Source organism: Pelodiscus sinensis, chromosome 1 (assembly GCF_049634645.1).
Source record: "Pelodiscus sinensis isolate JC-2024 chromosome 1, ASM4963464v1, whole genome shotgun sequence".
Classification (NCBI taxonomy): Eukaryota; Metazoa; Chordata; order Testudines; family Trionychidae; genus Pelodiscus; species Pelodiscus sinensis.
The window spans coordinates 176631603-176654603 of record NC_134711.1 but is presented as its reverse complement, the minus strand read 5'-3'; the positions used below and the strand labels follow the sequence as shown (position 1 = coordinate 176654603).

The 23001-nt window shown below is 39.0% G+C and overlaps 1 long non-coding RNA gene across 1 annotated transcript in view; it reads right to left on the bottom strand.

The window, feature by feature from the left end:
• LOC112546768 (uncharacterized) overlaps window positions 1-23001 on the bottom strand; it is a 195774-nt gene that overhangs the window by 68249 nt on the left and 104524 nt on the right. The gene's annotated exons all lie outside the window — the stretch shown is intronic.

The window sequence follows — 23001 nt, the reverse complement described above, 5'->3', positions numbered from 1 at the left end:
ATCAGCTAACCATGAAAACAACGGGCTATCTTTATTGTATAGGTGCAATATAATGGCAAATGGTTGGATTGGGTACCAATTGGCTGATACCAAAATGTGCCTTTCCCAAGTAGTATTCTGGAATAATTTTGTCTAGCAGTTTGCAGACCCCTCCATGTTCCCATTGGAATTCAGTATTGTGAACTCCAGGAATTCAAAACTCATGTGTTCTTTTTTTAAAGTTTGTGCAGGGTGCATGTGTGTATCTTATTAATTGATTTCTGAGCTTTTAGGTGTAAGAACTTAAACATATGCACTAAATATCACAAGAGATGGAACCAATGGAAAGAACATTCTCTAGTTTTCTGAGAGGTTCCTTCCAAGTGCGAGAGATTCATGTGGATTCACTTATTCTATTTTGGCAAAGATATATCATTGACTTATGAAACCACACAGTTAAAGTTGAAACAGACAGAAGTGGTGGCAAGAAATGGAAATCCATCAAGTGTGCTTCCATGCTGGGATGACTCAACATTTGGGCAAATCATATATCTTTTGTCCTTAAGTCTTAGCAATGGTTGGTCTTAGGAAGTCACATGACCTCCCTAACTGGTAGAGATTGGTCAGGTAACTTCTCATGTAAAGTAAGAAACTTTAAAACAGTAGGAAACTAGCAGGTCTTTGTCTTTGGCTGGCTAACATCGCACATCTAAGAGAATGAACCAAAGACCCCAAAGGAAAAAGAGACTGAACCCTCTCCATTCTGAAAGCCAGCCATTTACCCCTACCCTTTTTTCCTATCTTTTAACTGGTAACCAATTCATGAGGAGTTTCCCTCTTAACCCATGATAACTTACTTTACTTAAGAGTCTTTGGTGAGAAACCTTGCCAAAGGTTTTCTGAAAATTATGTACACTAGTATCCACTGGATCCACTAGATCTTTTTGTCCACATGCCTGTTGACTCCCTCGAAGAATTCCCTGAGATTGGTGAGACATAATCTCCCTTTTCAAAAACCTTGTTGACTTTTCCCTAACAATTTATATTTAATTACGTATCTGACTTTTTCTTCCAGTCAGTTTGCCCAGTACTGAAGTCCAGCTTACCAACCTCTAATTGCCAGAATCACCACTGGAACCTTTTTAAAAAATTGGCATCAGAATAGCTAATTTCTTGTCATTTGAAACAGATTTAAATGATACCACAGTTAGTAGTTCCATAATTTCACGTTTGGTTCGCTATAGATTTTTTTTTTTTTAATTTGGAGTATACATTTAAAGTTGAGTATGGTATCTTTTAAAAGTTTCCATGCAGTTTGCAAGGATTTCACTTTAAGCAGACTGTCTTTTCATTTCTGTTTAACTTCCATATTTTTGTGTAGTTCTGCTTTCTTAAATTCATTGTGCCACAAGGATGTTAAATTAAGTATATTAAGGTCACTACTATGAAGCCATTCAGCTCTATTAACCTCATGGATCAGACCCCATGCTCAATTCAGAACTAAAGCAAGAACGGTCTCTTCTCCTGTGGGTTTCTGGACTAGCTGCTCCAGTAAGCAGTCATTTAAGGTATCAAGAAAATTAATCTCTTCATCCCATCCTGACGTGACATGTACCCAGTCAATACTCCCCATTATTACTGATGGGTTTTTTATTATTATTGTTATAGCCTCTCTAATCTCACTGAGCATTTCACAGTCACTATCACTATCTAGGTGAAATGACCAGGTTTTCCCCTTCCATTTGTTGGAGTTATAGAATATTAGTCCTTGGATCATTAATGATAATTGCCCGTCTCCTCCAAAGTTATAAAGCAATTTTAAAATGTAATTTTTAGTTTGTCTCAGCTTTAATATGAATGGATGTTTATTTAACATTCACAAATTTCATTTTCATGTTGCATATTCAGACTGATGAAGAGGTTTATTTTGTCTGGTAGAAGATTAACTTATGTAGAGTCATACTATTTAATTCCCAATGCCTTGATCATCTATTTTAAATATTTGGTTTGTCAATTATAGTATGTTAAATATAGTTAGCATAATTACACAAGATTATTGGACACAGTATTCTTAAAATACAAAAAATAACATCTGTGAGTTTCAAATTACCCACATTACTTTTTAAAATAGAATAATATTTTCTGGCTGCAGGAGACAAGACTACACAGAGAAATGCTATCTTTAAATACTTAAACTGCATTTCTATCTTTAAAAAGGGATATGAAGACTTGCCCTTAAATTTAAGCAGATAGTTTGTAAAATCAATACAACAAATGAAAATGTATTTGAATATACAGACCAACACAAACATAGCTTTTTCACTGACATATCTCTTTCTCTGATTGGAGGTACCATCTGTATAAAAAAAAGCTATTGTAATCCTCTGCCAAGCACTAGCAAAAGTTGAGCTCTTAGAGTTTGGTTTCCAATTGCAGGAAAAATCAGTTACAGGAAGTATCTTTATGCTCTTATTGTACACCATATTCACTAACTGTGAACAGAGGTGGTCACAAATATTTTAATTAGTATCTTTTTTAAACGAAGCCTCATCTGCCAAATGATATTCATCTTTGGCATCAATGTTTCAAATATGTCAATTACCCATCACTTAATATTGGTATTAGGTGAAGAGCTACAAGAAAATAGATTGTTATATCCTGCTGAAAAGGCATAGACCAAGAGACAAACCATAAGTTTAAATGAGCTGTCTCCACATGCGAGGTATAATTTCCTCAGATATAAGTCCTAAATGGTGTAAACATCTCAGGGATTTAAATATAAAGCTCAACTGAGAACCATCTAAGCCAGCTGATTTAGTAAATGTCAGCTTCCTAATTAAAAAAAAAGGAAATATTCTCACCCATGGTGATATGTGCAGCAAATTGCTGCTTACTTGAACAAGGATGCTTAACATGATCTTCTGCAGAAGAACATCTATATTTTCATGTGGGAAATATATCCTTCTAACAAACTGTATATCTGTGCATGTAATACAAAGGTGTATGGTTGACTTTCTGGGACATGATTTTTCATTTTCAATTTTGAATAGCTTTACCAGTGTGTGTCTTCCTTAACATGAATACTACTATAAGAAAAAATGTATATAGAGATACATTATTGGAAATAATATTTTTTTGCAAGAATCAATTTTACTTAGTAATATTTGTCTGAATAATTATGGTTATTTTATTCCAATATTCATGTCATTTTGAAAATGTTCCATTTAGTGTTCACGTCTCTGCCAACCAACATTTTAGAAAGAGAAACTAAGAAATCAGTAGAATTACTCATATGGATAAGATTACTCATACACTTAAGTATTTGCTAAATCAGAGCCTAAAGTTGTGCCTATAATGAACTTCATTACTGAACTTCATCAGCATATCATTAAATGGATGGATGAGGGCTTTATTGATCTGATTCACTATTTTTCTACCACAATTTTACTTTTTGTTTGATTTAAACTCTTCCAGCAGATAAAATAAGTCAATGGTATTTTTAGGATTTATGAACCTAATGTGCTCTAGATCAATGTGATGTTTTCTTTATTTAAAGAGATATTTTCATTATAAACATATAACAAATGAACAATGTGCTCATCAGAATTTTTTAAAATTTATTCAGTTGCAAATTATGAATATGTATATTCTAGACACTATGACAAATAACATCCAATGTAATGATCTTACTTATTTAATAAAAATATTACTCCTCATATCAGGTTACACTTAGAAGTTTTGTAAGTCAGTAGGAACAACTTGGACAGCAGTTGAAAAATACCAGAGAAACACTAATCAGAATAGAAATAGAAAGACGTTAAAGGGAGAAGGGACCCCTGAAGGGATGCTGAAACGAGGACAACCCAAGACAACATGGTGTCGGACTGCTGAAGTAGAAATGAAGAGCTTGATTTACCCTTGGGGCACTATTGAGAGGCTGGCCAGAGACAGACAGAAGTGGAGGACCTTTGTTGCTGCCCTATACATCAGTGGGCGTGAAGGATGACGATGATGATGATGAAAGGGAGAAGAGATCTACTAGGACATTATAGAAAATGAGGACCTAAAATGATGGCAAAATGCATCTGAGTGGTTTTTACCCACAAAAGCTTATGCGAAATGAATCTGTTCGTCTTTAAGGTGCCACAAGACTCCTTGTTGCGGATACAGACTAACATGGCTACCCCTGAGGCTAAAATTATGGGTTATTGCTGTTAAATAATTAGAAAAGCTTTACGGTCTTCTAGAAAAAATAGAACAGAGACTACAAATAATACCCAACATGTGATGACTGTATTTCTTCAATCACCTGAGAAAACTGAGTAGTTGCAAACTTTCACAAGTATACCCTTAGTGCAGTTTAAGAGACTTCCCCTTTTTTCTCTGCTTCTGAATAAGTAAAAATCACATTAAATTAAAATAAAAACATTAAGAGATGATATCATTACCAGATAATGCAGAAATAGGGAACTTGATAATACTGTCACTAAAATTTTTATAAAAATGTAACTAATACAATTTGAGGCAAAATTGTCTAAATTTTAATGACAGGATTTATCTACTTCATAGGCAATCCTGTTAAATAAAGACAAGAGCTGCATTCATACTGATTTATTTTCATTTAAGAGATTAAGAGAAGTAGTAAAGCTAATGTTTGCCATCAAACATGTTTATGCTATTGAGTTAGTTAAATGCATTTGCGCTGAGAGAGGCAGTAAATAAAAGGATTTGGAACCAAATAGCATGTTTACGAAGACACTTGACCACAGAGTGGAACAATTAGAAATGAAATTGGATAACAAATAAACACACCCCGCACAAAAGTTTCAGAGGGGTAGTGGTGTTAGTCTGTAACTGTAAAAACTAAAAACAACAACAAAACAAACAGTCTTGCAGAACCTTATAAACTAACAAAAATATAGATATACATTTGTATCATATAATGGGCTATTAAAACAAGTTTAAAGAGCATCAGATAATATAGTGGGACACTTTATAAATTATATTCAGTTAAATAAAATGTTGATAGAGAAACTACAACTTTTGCAAGCATAACTACAAATGTAGCCAAGTGAGACTCTGCAAAGGGGTTCATTGAATGCAACTTGCAGAGGTAAATTGATAATTGGAACAAATTAGCTGGTGTTCAAAATATATTCTAAAATGTCTCTACCTACAACTATGATCTAACTTATCTTACACAGGCTGGGGTGACAACATGTGTTGCACAAAGAGATTGGAATTTCTAGTTCCTGATGCAAGAACTCAAAAGGTATCTCTTTCCTTGACTGAATGGTGAGAAAGGACAACTCTCATTTTGACTGGACATCTTCAATCTTCAACAGAAGTATGGGTCACCATCTGATTGGACCATGCCAATGCCTCCTAGAAGAGACCATATTTGGACTAACCAATAGCAACAGTCTTGTCTCTTTCAACACATCACTTCCAGAAAGCAGTGTAAAAAGTTCTAAAAAATGTTCTTGTTAAGTAGCTTTAAAATGGAATATGTTACTTTTAGCTAGAATTACGGAACACCATCAATTTATCCCAGGGCACCAGAAAAGAGGAGCCCAGGGACATGCTCTCCCACTTTCTACTGATGTAAGGGCAAGAGATGGGACAGGAAAGGAGCTAAGGAAGCAGAGTATCAGTGGAAGAGGCATTTCAGCTGCACAGCCATAATTCAGAAGCAAGAGCCCCTCCCTTTTTTTAGGAAGCTTTCACTACTCATGCCATAGTTCACTGTTTCTCAAACTGTGCTCTGTGGAGCCCTAAGGCTCTGCGAGACATCTTCAGGGGCTCCACTCCAAGTCTTATCCAAGCTCTATGTGCACACAGACATAAAACAGATCAAGTACTCAAGCATCTTGTATTGAATCCAGTCTATATGCTTTGTAATAAGTGAAGTTTGCTAGATTGTTAGGTGTGTGTGTTAGATTTTTGGAGCTAATATGGTTATTTCAAAATAGGATAAAATGTAAACTAATTATAATTATGGATCTACTGGGAAGGAGACTTTGATGAACTGGGATAAAAGTAATGGATGAAATTTGTCTTGTGATCTAACTTTGGATTGTTTTCACCTCTGCTAGCAACACTGGACTAACAACAAATTTGCATAAGTGAAGACCTGACTAAAGTAAAAAAGCTAAAACAAAAATCACCTTACTAAAAGTGATTGTGTATATGTTATTTTCTATTTTGGCTGTATGATTTGATTTTGAAAACCTAAAGGGCTATCTGAACCAATGTTGTAATTTTTATGGTGCCAAATCATACTCAGATACAATCTTGCCTTCTTGTGTCCTAGGTTATTAATTGCTGTTAGGGATATATGCCAGACTTTATATAGGTATAGTATATATGCCAAAAGTTCAGGTCTTTTTATTTAATTAAGCAATCAAATGAAAAAAAAAACTGAAAAAGAGGTGATAGAGGTAATCAGTAACCTAGTTGCTTAACTAAGGTTTATTTTATGCCTTGTTTCTCTTACAGTATCCACCAGAGTAGGATAATTCAGTACAATGCATTTTCTGTGCATTGTCCAATCATAGAATCATAGAATCATAGAATAATAGGACTGGAAGGGACCTCGAGAGGTCATCGAGTCCAGCCCCCCGCCCTCAAGGCAGGACCAAGCTCCACCTACACCATCCCTGACAGATGTCTATCTAACCTGTTCTTAAATATCTCCAGAGAGGGAGATTCCACCACCTCCCTTGGCAATTTATTCCAATATTTGACCACCCTGACAGTTAGGAATTTTTTCCTAATGTCCAATCTAAACCTCCCCTGCTGCACTTTAAGCCCATTACTCCTTGTCCTGTCCTCAGAAACCAAGAGGAACAAATTTTCGCCTTCCTCCTTGTGACACCCTTTTAGATATTTGAAAACCGCTATCATGTCCCCCCTTAATCTTCTTTTTTCCAAACTAAACAAGCCCAGTTCATGAAGCCTGGCTTCATAGGTCATGTTCTCTAAACCTTTAATCATTCTTGTCGCTCTTCTCTGTACCCTTTCCAATTTCTCCACATCTTTCTTGAAATGTGGCGCCCAGAACTGGACACAGTACTCCAGCTGAGGCCTAACTAGTGCAGAGTAGAGCGGCAGAATGACTTCACGAGTTTTGCTTACAACACACCTGTTGATACAACCTAGAATCATATTTGCTTTTTTTGCAACAGCATCACACTGTTGACTCATATTCAACTTGTGGTCCACTATGACCCCTAGATCCCTTTCCGCCATGCTCCTTCCTAGACAGTCGCTTCCCATCTTGTATGTATGGAACTGATTGTTCCTTCCTAAGTGGAGCACTTTGCATTTCTCTCTATTAAACCTCATCCTGTTTACCTCCGACCATTTCTCTAACTTGCTAAGGTCATTTTGAATTATGTCCCTATCCTCCAAAGAAGTCGCAACCCCACCCAGTTTGGTATCATCTGCAAACTTAATAAGAGTACTCTCTATCCCAATATCTACATCATTGATGAAGATATTGAATAGTACGGGTCCCAAAACAGACCCTTGAGGAACTCCACTTGTTATCCCTTTCCAGCAGGATTTAGAACCGTTAACAACAACTCTCTGACTACGGTTATCCAGCCAATTATGCACCCACCTTATCGTGGCCCTATCTAAGTTATATTTGCCTAGTTTATCAATAAGAATATCATGCGAGACCGTATCAAATGCCTTACTAAAGTCTAGGTATATGACATCCACCGCTTCTCCCTTATCCACAAGGCTCGTTATCTTATCAAAGAAAGCTATCAGATTAGTTTGGCATGACTTGTTCTTCACAAACCCATGCTGGCTATTCCCTATCACTTTATTACTTTCCAAGTGTTTGCATACGATTTCCTTAATTACCTGCTCCATTATCTTCCCTGGGACAGACGTTAAACTGACCGGTCTATAATTTCCTGGGTTGTTCTTATTCCCCTTTTTATAGATGGGCACAATATTTGCCCTTTTCCAATCTTCTGGAATCTCCCCTGTCTGCCATGATTTTTCAAAGATCATAGCTAAAGGCTCAGATACCTCCTCTATCAGCTCCTTGAGTATCCTGGGATGCATTTCATCAGGACCTGGTGACTTGCTGACATCTAACTTTCCTAAGTGATTTTTAACTTGTTCTTTGTGTATCCTATCTTCTAAACTTACCCTCTCTCTGCTTGTATTCACTACGTTAGGCACACCTCCAGACTTCTCGGTGAAGACCGAAACAAAGAAGTCATTGAGCATCTCCGCCATTTCCAAGTTCCCTGTTACTGCTTCTCCCTCCTCACTAAGCAGTGGGCCTACCCTGTCCTGAACTATTAATTGTTTCTAGTGGTGGCAATCATAGCCCATGAGGTTAAAGCTGATTGGAAATGTTTCCACATCTTCTCTTTAGAGAGCAATAATATGCCAGTTTTTGCATAGAGAGCAATAATATGCCAGTTCTATTCTTATGATGTAACTTTTTTAAATAAATTGGAGTCAATGTGAAGATCCTGGGAGAAGAAAAATCAATAAAGGTGACTTTTTTGTTTTATATTTCTGTCTATTTTTCAAACAAACAATTGTTGTAATGCAATTGACCACATAACAACAACACAGAATATCTATGTTAAACAGATCACAGGAAGAAAAACAAGTTAATGGAGCATGATATCCTTGTATTTCTTTGTGCCCTGGTCTACACCAGGGAGTTATTTCAAAATAACCCCCCTTATTTTGAAATAATAAGCTGAGCATCCACACTGCCAAGCCCATTATTTCAAAATAACAGGCTGGTTATTTTAAAATCTGTACTCCTGCTTTTCTGGGATTAAACTTATTTTGAAATAGTTATTTCGGGAGTTCTTCTTTTGAATTTAGTTAATTTGAAATAATACCTAGTGTAGACATGCCCTGTAACACCTACATATTACAGTACTAGTTGTGAACAACATAACTCAGTTATAAAAGCCTACAACACTTTGGAATGAATGAAGGAAGAAGTGAGTGTTCATTCCATTCAGAATTTCATTGCATATTTCTACTTATGCATGTTCACATTATGAGGCTTGTTTTGCTTTTAATATAATAGAAGATTTGGTGGTTTATCTGAGAATGAGAATGATTAAAGAAGGAGTCTATGTGACTTTAGAACAGAAGCACTGCATTTAAATGACATGTGCATCTACACAACATTTTGGAAGTATTTATAATTACAAAAGGGAGGGGAGATGTTATGCTTTTAAAAAGCACGTGGGATCTTTTTAGAGAAAAAAGCAATTTACTTCATTTAGTAAGAATACAGTAGTAAAGCAGAGAGCATATGCTCACAGACAGACACACAATCCCACCAATTGATGTTATATAGTTACTAGTTCAGAATCCGGATCTCACTGATGGCAATCCAGACTGAACATGGATAGGGAGTAGTGTGGCTATGTTGGTACAGACCAATGCTCCAGAATATTCACAGGGTGAAACTCAAAAAATAATGGTAAAGCAGCCCCTTATTATAGTAGTTTTTCTTCATTGGGATTATTACATTTCACACCGTCATGCTGTATAACCAATCACCATTTGCCAAGTATTTGTTTTCTTAAGTTTTTTTTATATTACAGATATTCTATCCAAATTGATAGGTGATTGCCTTATTTTTTTTAAGGGAGTCATCAATTTTCCCTTCATCCACATCTTAACTAGAGCAGTAATCCTCTGGTACCTTTATGTCTGGTACCTTTACTCCCTACAACATCTGGTCCAACAATGGCATTCACACTTATATTTTAAAAGACATTCCTCATTCTGCACTAACACACACAAAAATTACATAGTTGCTTCTGTAAAAACAGATCTAGAAAGGAAGAGACAAATAGACCCTTTCAGTCTATTCCTGCCTTAACATTAATAACAAAGACAAAAAGCCTGGTTAATGCATCTTTACCAACAGCCCTAGGCTGTTCCTTTCTGCAAGTCAGAAAGGATGGCTGGTAAGGTACACTGAGGCACATTACATTGCATAAAGCTACATTTTAGCTACATGTCTACAAAGATTGAGCTCGAAAGGTCATACATCTAGAGAGTGTCACATGTCCATACAGCAAGAATCAATTGCCAGAAAATCGAGAGTTCCAAGTGAAAGGAGACCAATGAAATCTCATTTTTACTTTATTTTAGGCCAATGCGCTATAGAAGTTTTTCAAAAAATGTTCACATTAAAGTGTGGTTGACACTATAGATTGTATCCTATCGCTATAAATTCTGGCCATCTGTCTTCACCAATACGACTATAGTCCTTCCCAAAATAGTGCTCATAAACTACTTTCCCCCCAATCATTAATTTACTAATTTTCATAAACAGCTCTCAAATATTATGGTGATGAGTGCCATAAATGCCTAGATAGATGAGAAAGCTACAGTGATTTTTTTCTGCCACAGACCGTGCTAACTTGGAGTGAGAATTTGGTGCCAATGTCTTCTTTTAATTTCCATTTGAGAGAGAGGTGTGTTTAAAATGAGATAACCTATGTTCTCTTTCTCAGGTGCTGGGATCTAAAAATTTCTTCCTGCTTCTGTATAACAAATACTACTAGTTTTGCACAGTAGTAAAATACTATTAAAACCCATCATCTGTAGTATGCGCCTAAAAGGTTTTGCTTTTAATTCAGAATTATTTATGAAGTAAAAGTCAAATTTAAGAATAAAGTATTTTGTGATTCATTTAATAACAAAATGTTTATTTATGTAACTTTATTTAAATGAAAATGTTATATTATTCCATAGCAGGATCTTTGGATTTGAAGGACAACAATTTTCCCTGAAGTTTTGTGTGTTTGCTATTAACGTCAATGTTTTCAAGAATAGAATTTATCTACCCTTAGAGAGCCTAAATTGCACCATATGCCAACATGTTAGGAGTCAAATTTTCACTTGGTTTAAAACAGAATAGCTCCATTAAAATGAGCAGAGTAATACCAACAGTTGAGAATCTGGTTTTATTTTCTTAAAACATCTCAGTTATACATGTCAATTAAGGAAGTCTTATTGCCCAGTTGACTGAAAATTATGGAAGTAGTCAGGGTATGTCTACGCTGCAGGCTTATTTTGAAATAAACTATTCTGGAAGAAATACTCCAAAATAGTTTATGTCAAAATAGCACATCTACACTACAGGGAAGCATCAGAATTACTACCTCACTAGGGCAGGCTCCCCTAATATGGATGGGCTATCTCGATTTAGAGCCCCAGGCACTGGGGAGTAAGTACTCTGAATGGCCCTGGGGAAGAGTTATTTCAAAATAGCAGCAGTGAAGCATCCACACTACTGCTATTTTGAAATATCTGTTTTGGAATAGGAGTTATTCCTCAGGGAATGAGGTTTACTGAAGTCAGAATAAGCCATCCGTTATTTCTAATTCATTTCAAAATAACCAAATTGCTGTGTAGATTCTCATATTGTTATTACAGAATAAAGGCCATTACTCGGAAATAACACTGCTGTGTAGACACACCTTTAGTAAGAATGAAGCTATAATATTCTTATGACTATCATCACTGTTGTTGGTAGTGCTGAGCTAAAGTTTGTTCCTGCACCCGGGAGGTGAAACTCCATTAGACTTCATCAGGAATTTGGTCTAAAAAAAGAATTGGAAGCTTGGAATTATTCATGCACACTAATCTGGTGTTTCCTTTGATACACCATCTATAATATTTCTTGATTTGTAGTCATGCTAACTATTTTAAGTTTCCTGAATACAATAAAAATATGGAAATGGAACCATCTCCATTTTTTTTCTTTTTAGCCCAGAAGAGGTTATGTAGTTTATTTTTTAAAAAACCAGCTCCTACAGGACTGAAGTTCTGCATGAAGAGTTTCCCTGAGAACACACTCCTTTGTTATAAATCTAAGCTTTAATTGCAGTGTCATCATCTTCCTTTGTGTTCTCATGGATTTATAGTTCCCACTGTGAAAGTAAAACAAACCATGCAAAGCTAATACAAGCAGGTGGAATAACATTCTAATACAGGACAAATGAAAGACACCCAAGTCAAAGAGTTTCCCTATGTGTTTCATCAAGTATGTGAAGATGATCTTTTCCAATGAGAAAGTACCATATGGCATTCAACAAGGAAAATAATCTATTTACAAAAAGGAAACATGTACTGCCTAAAATTAACGTGCAGAAGAATGAACAATGAAGCAGGTATGCAGTCACTGGTTTTCATATTACCATTTAACCCTTTTGGCTTCTCCCAGTTAGTTTAAATTCTATATGAGCTCATAAGAGAGATTATTCTAAGGTGCATAATTTACACATTAAATTTATGAACTATGTATAGTATAGAAATCAAGAGTTGGTCAGAAAACAAATTTACCTCCCTTCAAAGAAAAGAAAAGAAAAGAAAAGAAAAGAAAAGAAAAGAAAAGAAAAGAAAAGAATTGAATTTGGGGAAACAAACCAAATCCCCCAAAGTATTGATCTGCAGTCCCACACAGTGCCTTATGGAAGTTGTAGTTGAGGTGCCTCATTAGCCAGATTATTTTCCCCTCATGCTGAACCACTGCAGTGCACCATGAGAAAGATAACCCAGCTACGGAACACAGAAAGACAGAGGAATAAACTATAAAAGCCACACAAATTAAAATTTCATTAGGGACTGTGGCAGCATTTTCAAACAGAATGTTTTAAATTTTTGTCTCCAAATATTTATGGTTCCTGGTATTCAATTTTTGACAAAGTCCTTTTTTTCCAATATCAGACAAGAGATGCTTCACACACAAAGAACAAAAAGTCAAATTTCCATCAAAAGGACAACAGATTTTTTTTAACTGACATCTGCAAATCCTTGAATATCATGGAGACCATTTAAACACGCTGCTTGAAATCCCCACAATTTATAAAGACAGAAAAATACAAACATGAATATGAACATCCCTGCTTCTCAGAATAGTACTCTAAGCAGCTGTTTCTTCCAACTAGCAATAGGTTATGCAGCTCTTATTAAAATTAATATTAAAATTACAAGTGAACATTTTTCCATTACCACATTTATTTAAATGTGTAAGTTACTATATATATGAAACATACGTACAGTTTGTATTTGTGTAACAGAGCAAAAATAATTCCCCGTCCTCAAAATCTTGGATTGCAAATATAGGAGAACAGGAGTTAAGCTGGGGAAGAAAACTAGTGTTACTCTTCCAAACACACTTAAAATGTCAAAATAAAACACTGCTCTTTGGAATATCTTCAAAGTTGACAAACATTGTATGTGTTCTTCGGGGCTGGCTTCCCTTGCCAAGGTCTGAATGCACCAAAAGGTTTTGCTCATGCTCAGATGCCCTCCCCAGTTCCTTTGGATTTTCTACTTCTTAATCAGAGAGAAAGTAATACATCTCCCTAACCTTCTACTCATGATACCAATAAACACTGTCATGATGCCAATTATGACTTCATATTATGATACTCATTCTCATCAGATTCAGTGAATAATTAAACAGTGACATTTGAACTAATATAGATGGGCACTGGGAATTGACATACTCTGATATGAATAAGAAAGTTTTCTCCCACTAAACTATTGTTTAATGGTCTCCATAAACACTGAAACATCATTTTCAACTGGTTCACAAAGCTTCTGGAATACAGGCAGTCCCCGACTTACGCGGATCCGACTTATGTTGGATCCGCACTTACGAACGGGGATTTCTCGCCCCGGAGGTCAAGGTGGCGGATTGCTACCTGCGAGCTCCGGGGCGAGAAAGCCCCGTTCGTAAGCTGCTCCAGTGCCCCTGGTCTGCTGGAGACCGTCTCCAGCAGACCAGGGGCACCGGGCGGGTTCCCGCGCTTCTGAGGCTTTGCCAGAGCAAAGCCTCAGAAGCGCGGGAACCTGCCGCAGCTGCTGCTTCAGTCCCGGTGCCTGTGGTCTGCTGGGGACCGTCCCCAGCAGACCACAGGCACCGGGACTGAAGCCGCAGCAGCGGCGGGGTCCCGCGCCTCTGAGACTTTGCTACAGCAAAGCCTCAGAGGCGCAGCACCCCGCTGCCACTGCGGCTCTGCTCCCGTGTCCCTGGTCTGCTGGGGGGGGTGCAGCTTGTGTGCCCCCCCCCAGCAGACCAGGCTTTTGTTGTGGACCCTGGGGCAGAGCAGCTGGGGCGCTGCTGATTGGTCCTTCAGCGCCGCTCTGGGCACTACTGGACCAACCCGGCAGCACCCCAGCTGCTCTGCCCCAGGTCCTGATTCAGCCGCTGCTGGTCAATTTCAGCAGTGGCTGAATCAGGACGCCTGGGGCAGAGCAGCTGGGGTGCTGCTGGGTTGGTCCAGTAGTGCCGAGGAGCGGTGCTACTGGAGCAACCCAGCAGCACCCCAGCTGCTCTGCCCCAGGCGTCCCCAAGTCAGCCACTGCTGATACTGACCAGCGCTGACTACAGGAAGCCTGAGGCAGAGTTGCTCTGCCCCAGGCTTCCTGGAATCAGCCGCTGATCAGTTTCAGCAGCAGCTGACTTGGGGAAGCTTGGGGTTCTTAAGTTGAATCTGTATGTAAGTCAGAAGTGGTGGTCAGTTTCAGCAGCGGCTGAATCTGGACGCCAGTTCCGACTTACATACAGATTCAACTTAAGAACAAACCTACAGTCCCTATCTTGTACGTAACCCGGGGACTGCCTGTACTTTTTTAGGGAATAAGCTTGCAGTGTAAATGTACACTTAGTCAATTCTGACTGGAATGTTATTGCAGAATAACAGGCAAAAAAGCTCTGGAACGGGCCAGGAGTTGGGTGAGGGAGTAATCAAGAGAAGAGCCTACTTGGAGTAGGAAGTAATGCAGATAGGAAATAGAGGAGAGGAATCATGCAGAGCCTTGGATGTGAAGGTTGGTAGATTGTATTTGAGAAAAACAGTGTTACAGAAACAAAAAGAATCAAGCAAAATATCATGGAGAGCTTTCCACATCAAAGAAAAAGGATGTTTACCATCATAGCAGATTGTAAATAGTCTGAATGCTGGAGAAATAAGAAGCAAAAGAGATCAGAGTGGTGGACTACAGTAACTAAGCTATGACCAAGGCACAGCCAGAATTTAAATAGTAGCATAGAAAAGGTGTGAACCTAGAGAAAGTCTGGAGAAGTGGAACAATATAAGCCAGGTTCACACAATAAATTTGGGCCAGTATAATTAATGTTGGTCATGATTGTAATGCTGGCCACACATACGTGGTTATACCGTGTGGTGCTCGCGCACATGGTTAAAAGACAGGAAACAAAGGGTAGGAATAAATGGTAAATTTTCAGATTGGAGAGGGGTAACTAGTGGTGTACCCCAAGGGTCAGTCCTGGGACCAATCCTTTTCAACTTATTCATAAATGATCTGGAGAAAGGGGTAAGTAGTGAGGTAGTAAAGTTTGCGGATGATACCAAACTGTTTACGATAGTCAAGACAGAAGCAGACTGTGAGGGACTCCAAAAAGATCTCACCAAACTGAGTGATTGGGCAACAAAATGGCAAATGAAATTTAATGTGGATAAGTGTAAAGTAATGCACATCGGGAAAAATAACCCCAACTATACGTACAGTATGATGGGGGCTAATTTGGCTACGAAAAATCAGGAAAGAGATCTTGGAGTTATCGTGGACAGTTCTCTGAAAACTTCCACACAGTGTGCAGCGGTGGTCAAAAAGGCAAATAGGATGCTAGGAATTATTAGGAAAGGGATAGAAAATAAGACCCAGAATATCTTACTGCCCCTGTATAAAACTATGGCATGCCCACATCTTGAATACTGTGTAAAGATGTGGTCTCCTCACCTCAAAAAAGATATTTTGGCCTTGGAAAGGGTTCAGAAAAGGGCAACTAAAATGATTAGGGGTTTGGAACGGGTCCCATATGAGGAGAGATTAAAGCGACTGGGACTTTTCAGTTTGGAAAAGAGGAGACTGAGGGGGGATATGATAGAGGTATATAAAATCACGAGTGGTGTGGAGAGGGTGGATAAAGAAAAGTTATTTATTAGTTCCCTAAATAGAAGAACTAGAGGACACCAAATTAAATTAATGGGTAGCAGGTTTAAAACTAATAAAAGAAAGCTCTTCTTCATACAGCGTGTAGTCAACCTGTGGAACTCCTTGCCAGACGAGGCTGTGAAGGCTAGGACTATAACAGAGTTTAAGGAGAAGCTAGATAATTTCATGGAGGTTAGGTCCATAAAAGGCTATTAGGCAGGGGACAAAATGGTATCCTTGGCCTCTGTCTGTCAGAGGCTGGAGAGGGATGGCAGGAGACAAATCGCTTGATCATTGTCTTCGGTCCACCCTCTCTGGGGCACCTGGTGCTGCCCACCGTTGGTAGACAGGATACTGGGCTAGATGGACCTTTGGTCTGACCCAGTACAGCCATTCTTATTTTCTTATGTTCTTAAAATGTGATGAGGTGTAATTTGCGACAAAGAGAATCTGTTATACTGAAAAATCTGTGGGTAGATTGTGACGAGAAAAAAAACATTTTTTCCCAATATAACCTGTATCCACACTAGAATGATTGTTCTGGGATAGTATATTGAAATAACTATGACACCAAAAGACTCCCAAGCTGAGGCCTGGTCTCATGGGCTATGTCTAGACTGCAAGCCTCTTTCGAAAGAGCCTCTTTCGAAAGATACTTTCGAAAGAGCCTCTTTCGAAAGAAAGCGTCTAGACTGCACGTTGAACTTTCGAAAAAGCGGCTTGCTTTTTCGAAAGAAAGCATCCAGTGAGTCTGGATGCTCTCTTTCGAAGAAGCCCTATTTACATTGAAGAACGCCTTCTTTCGAAAGAGGAACTTTCGAAAGAAGGTGTTCTTCCTCGTGAAATGAGGTTTACCGCCATCAAAAGAAAAGCCGCGTTCTTTCGATTTAATTTCGAAAGAACGCGGCTGCAGTCTAGACGCAGGTGAGGTTTTTTCGAAAAAAGGCTACTTTTTTCGAAAAAAACCCTGAGTCTGGACACAGCCCCGGAGAGGTTACTGGAAAAAGAAAGAAGAGATTAGAACTGATTGGGTACCAGAATTGCTGTTCCATGAGAAACTCTTCCATTGTCATTTTATTTCTGTTCAAATCAGAATGGAAAAGCTGAAATTTCAGAATTCTCCTTCCAAAGCAACTTCTTAAGAAATGTCAGTGAGGATGAAACCATTTTGTTTAGACTTCTACATTATTTTAATAGATTCAAATTTGTTTGACAATTTCCCATCATGTTTTGAATAAAACTATTTTGTTAAAAAATATCAAACAATTGGAGTGAAAATAGTAAATTTAGGTGTGAAAGAAAAAAGGAAGTATAGTTGTATTAGCAAGTATAATAGAGAAGGGTTAAACCTTTTCCAGATGGGGACCCATTTTCACAATTCAGGAACACTTGGTGAGAGAGGGCAATTCAAAAAACGTGTGAATGGCTCCTTAAGAGCCACCTGGGGAGACACCTGGAGACTCTTTTGAAATGTAATGGCGACCTGTTATTTGGGTCCTGACCTATAGGTTAGGAAACCCTGGGTTAAAGGATCCAGCCTGTAGGTCACTGAACTGGGGGTCATCAGATCTGGGTTGTATTTCCAGCTTTGCCACTGATCTGCTGTATACCTTTGCAAATGATTGTACCATTATTTCTCCTTGCACTTTACTGTCTTTTCTATTTAAATTGCATGTGCCTTAGGGAAGGAGTCTCTCTTCTTATGTCAATGTGAAGCAAGTAACACAAGGAATCCCTAATCTCAGCTGGAGTTCAAGGTGTTACTAGATCAGCAATGGGCAAACTAGTAGTGAGTAGGATGCATGAGTGGCTCTTCATCTCAGTGGGCTGCAAAATGGTCTCATGGGATAGGATGATTTTTCTTGCTAAGCTTGTGTACCTTCAATATATAGTGTGCACCAATTGAAACATAGCAGCGCATTTGATGCCGAGGGAGTGAATGGCTCTCTTTGTAAGTGTTGTATGCAATTAGTACACACCTCATTTAACGTGCTCTTGCTTTATGTGCATGCCACTTTAGTAATACTGGTAGGACAAAAAACTATATGGCTGCAAACCAGCAGGATCTGAGAACCCTGCACTTGAGTAACAATCAACAAAATGTCCTGTGCACTGTACATAGAATGTTGATGGGCTGCATGTTGTCCACCACTGTACCAGATAGATATATAAAAATAATACAAATAATTTACACTCACAAAAAGTAAACTAAAAGAACACGAAGCTTGCAAAGTCAAGTTAGGAATTCTAGAATTAGGTAGCACAGGCAGCCTTTAATTAAGCCTCTTTGGGTATATGTATTATGATAAAAACTAATTTCATGAGCACATGACTTTCCTTCTATAAGACCCTGCCCTATTCAAATGCAAAGAAATGACCTGCTTGTAGGCAAAGTGGGATTGTGTGGTACAGAAGTCTGTTTCTTGTAGGTTCCCTTGCTTCACTTGTGGCAGAAATACTATTTCCAGATACTGGGAAAGGAAGGTATGAGCTCACTCAGAGCATAACTGTCTCTTCTATCAGACCTCTTCCTTTCAATGATATGGAAAACAATCAAATTCCAGACACATACCATTTTCCTGGCACAACCAAACCCTGAGCTTCCTTTAAGTTACGATAAGAGGAAGCTACATACTAAATGTGGTGATCCTAGCTCTTACTGTTTAAGAGGAGTACTTGAACAAATGGAATCACAAATGGACTCATGAACAGACAAATGCATATGCTCTCTTAAATATATATTACAACAGATCTGATGTGTTTCAACTCACTCTCCGAAATCAGGGCTACCATTATTAATCCCAATCCATTCTAGGGAAATTGTCCAATAGTGTGCAGTACAGAAGAATGATTACTGAGATGTACATAAATAGAAAAATATTGTCTCTGTTTTCATTTTATAGCTGCCAGTCCGCAATTTTTAGCACTAGCCTCTTTAAGCTTTATCAGGGAAAAGCTGCAATGGAAGATCGATACATTCAAAAGATAATTTCAAACTAAATATATGTTAACAGGCAACAAAAAGAAAGTAGAGTGCACAAGAATATCCTTTAAATTGGCAGAAACACCATAATATTGTTTCTTGGGCTGATGTAACTTATGGCTTATTTGGTACCACAATTTGAAAAACAAACAATGAACCATGGGGGGATCCTATTATCTACAGAATGTTTTACAGTGGGGTAGGAACCTTTCTTACAGCAATGCCTAAATCTCCCAGTCAGGGATCAAAACACTATTTGTTTTTCAGTGCACATGTAAATAAGAGTGTCAGTAGCTACTAAGCTATTTCACAGCTGGGTGGTCTTCGAGACCTTGAAACCTCAACTATGGTGAGGTCTAAACTATAAACTAAAAGTAAGTATAAATATCACTGAGGGATGTGAAAAGTGCTTGCAGTTATATGGACTAAAACCCTGGTGTAGACAGTGCAATGTCAATGAAAAACCTCTTTCTGCTCACATAGGTACCACTTCTCACAGAGGTAGATTAACTACACTAATGGGAGAATCTCCCTAAGAGCCAAGCATTTCCTATTAACATCAATGTAATATAAATATGGGGGAACGGGGACTGTCACAGAATTGCCAGATTCCTGAGCAAGGTGCAGGGGGCAATGCCATGTTCCCAGAAGCGGCAGGGCCTCAGACAGAAGGGATAGGGATAGGGGCAGCTAGCCCTCAGCACCACCTGAGCACACTGCCCACTCCCTCAAAGCCAGCCTGGGATCTTTTAATTGCTAAGCCCCAGGGGTAGTTGCCCCCTTTGTCCCATACCACTCCTCTTGTTGCTGGGCCTTCGTAAAAAGACAGTAAGTCAGGCAATTCATCTTTTGGTAAAGTCTGTCTTTACGGCACACCAAATACGTACAACAAGTTCGCCAGATTTGAAAACAGTCATAATGGGATATATAATGGCAACTTTTAATGGCTAGCACTATAAGTTAGCAGTGAACAATCACAATGTGAGGAGATGACTCACTTTTAGCAGTTACTGACATTCTCAAGATGAGCATCCCTATGGGTGCTCCACAGCAAGTGTTGGTGTGTCCCAGCACATCAGACCAGACTCTTCAAAGCAGTGTGTGGAGAGTTGCACATGTGTGGTAGCAAAGTGCACAAGCACCATGCAGTGCAACTGTGCATGTGCGGCCACTTCCCCTCAATTCCTTCTCCATCCAGACACCTGATCTGTAGGAAAAATGGTCTCTGAAGTAGAGGGGAGGAAGGGAGGGTAACAGAGCACCCATAGGGATGCTCATCTTAAAGAACGTTAGTTACTGCTAACAGTGAGTAACCTCCTCTTTTGAAATTGTTGTTTCTTTGCCTTGGGTATATAGTCAATAAAAGTAATGAACTTCAAATAGTTATTGAAGTCATATTTTGTGAAGCAGATCAGCGTAGTTGGTGACTCTGAACTGAAGGCTGGAAGATGTGTAGACCTTCCTACCAAAGAGGTCTAAGTGCTGCTATCCCAGTCAGCTGAGGTGGATCATAGCTGGTATTATCTATTTCTCTGGTGCGCAGCCTCAACTATCACAGAGTTAGGTGGTGGGTGGTTAAACAAAAATTCGGATCCATTAGGGGGAATGTAATATTTTCTATCAGCCCTTTTGCAAGTGGGCAGTATGGTTGCAGGGGTCTGTAAAAACATTTTTGTGGGGTCCATAATAGCAGAATTTATAGGGAGCATGATCTTGGCGGTAGGGGTAGCCTGTAGTATGTTGGTAAGCTTGTGTTGGGCCTCTGAAACTTATTCCATGACAATATTCAAACCTGCTGTCACCATTTTAAAAAGGTGCTGGAAGGATATAAAGTCATTGGACTACATTGGAGATGGTGGCATTACTTCTTCATGCGGTGAGGATGATGAGTTGGTGTCAGGAGACATGTCTGGTCCTGATTCATGGTTTTACTGATCTGGTGAGTCCTCCTGAATCCTCTGAGGAGATGGAGATTGGGGTGGAGGGGCTGCTTGTTTGTCTTCTTAATGTGTTTTCTCTTGTAACCTTATCTCCATGGGCTCCAGTACTGCCACTGTGTGCCATATGGAATGGGCAGTGGCATCTGGACATGTGGTCCCCAGGGGGATTTTATAGCCTCCATTGAGTGTTTAAAACTAGGATTTGAGGACGTTACCGAGACCGCTATACTAGCAAAAACTGAGGTGAAAAATTAACTCCTCTCATCATCATTGTCAATAGATAGGAGCATAGGAGAAGAAATGTGCCTTAATGCCATGGTGCTAAGGAATGGGGAGTTGAAGGAAGAGGAAATTGCGAGGTCCTTATGATGAGGGTACCTTGGTGCCAGTGTAGACGGTGCCATTAATGGTACCAGGGCTGATTGTGAATCTGTCAATACCAATGACTGCTACAATGTCATTATAGTTGTGGTACTGTGGGCAGCATTGGTAGTACCAGAGTCCAGTGCTGCTGGAGGTTGTGGTTCTGAGCGATGCATTCTCAGTACCAATGAATCCTCCTTTTGTTTATTCAGTGCCGTGATAGGCCCCGAGCTTCAAGGCAGGCATGTTACGACCTGTAGCCTCAGTGCAGGAATTTTGCACACTCTGCTTGGTGGTATCTCACTGGGTGCCAGAGATGCCAGGCGTGTCATGTGCGCTGAGGACCAGTGCAACCTGAACTTTTGGTGCCTACTTCTCTGTCACACACTGCATAGGCAACTGCAATTTATGAGGTAGAGAGGAGCCACACTTCTTTGTGGATTTTTTCCACTCTTATCAGATTTCAGTTTTTCTGGCCATTGGGTGTCTGGATCAGAAGCAGGGTGCTGTGCTTTTTCCAGTATTAGCATCTTAAGGCAAAGCTCTCTATCCCTGTGCGTATGCACCTTACACTTAGCACAGTGATGGCAGTACTGCTGCACGTGGCTCTCACCTAAGCATTTAGCACACTTGGAGTGTCCATCAGAGATGGACATTGCATCATTACAGATAGAGCAGTGTTTAAATCCTGGTGATCCAAGCATTTCTGTGAAACCAGGGTAAAAACTTGGATAACAGTTTGTTTGTTTGTTTGTTTGTTTTTAAGGCAGACAAACTTGGATGAGTAACAAAGTAAAGAACAATGAGAATGGGTGAAAATGAACTACTTATCTACAGAGAACAAGGCTGAGTGAAGAGCACTGCTGAGCTCTGTCTTAACCCAGGGACAGTAAGAAGAAACTGAGGAGAAGGTGGCCACACATACGTGGTTATACCGTGTGGTGCTCGCACACCCTGCTGCCGTGCATGCACATTCCCCCAGGCACTACTTCGAAGAGTCCGGTCTGCAGTGCTGGGATACACAAATACCTGCTGTGGAGCACCCAGAGGAATGTCTCTCAAAGAAGAAGTAAATGTTATCATTCCCCACTTTCCATCACTCCTCATAACTCCTTTCTTGTATTGCCTACAAAAAGCTTGAGAGCAGCAGTCCTGGGGGGATTCTGCAATTTTACTATGATTCTAAATACAACCATTGCAAAATTCTCTCAGGACTAACAACAGTTAGACTGTTGATATGCTGAGATAGCTACCTATCATACTAACCAATGTCTCGTTGTCACTTTATATTTTATTTTTTGTACTTTCCATCTTCTGTCTAGTATCTTATACTTCCACTGTAAACTCCTGGGGTAAGAACCTTCTTTTTGTTTTGTGTTGGTACAGTGCCTTCCACAATGGGTTTGCAAAGCTGAACCTTGGGCTCCTGGGCGCTATTATCCTCTAATTAGGGAAGAAAATAATTGTTTTACCTCCAATACAGCTGTTTATAACAACAACAGAGTAAAAATATTGAGCCTTCATTAGTGGCTATTACTTGGTACCTATCAGTTTAACAGAATTATAGTGAAATCAGATATAGAAAAAAAATCCTTCCTAAATACATGAGACTATTCTCCTATTTTGTGACTCAGATAAGCTGGAAAAAAAATAAACAAGGTCTACTACTGAAAAAAAATCTCCAGAAATAAGAAACGTCATGAACACCTGTAGACTTGTTAAAAGCATTTTATAAATGTGAAATTTGTGACC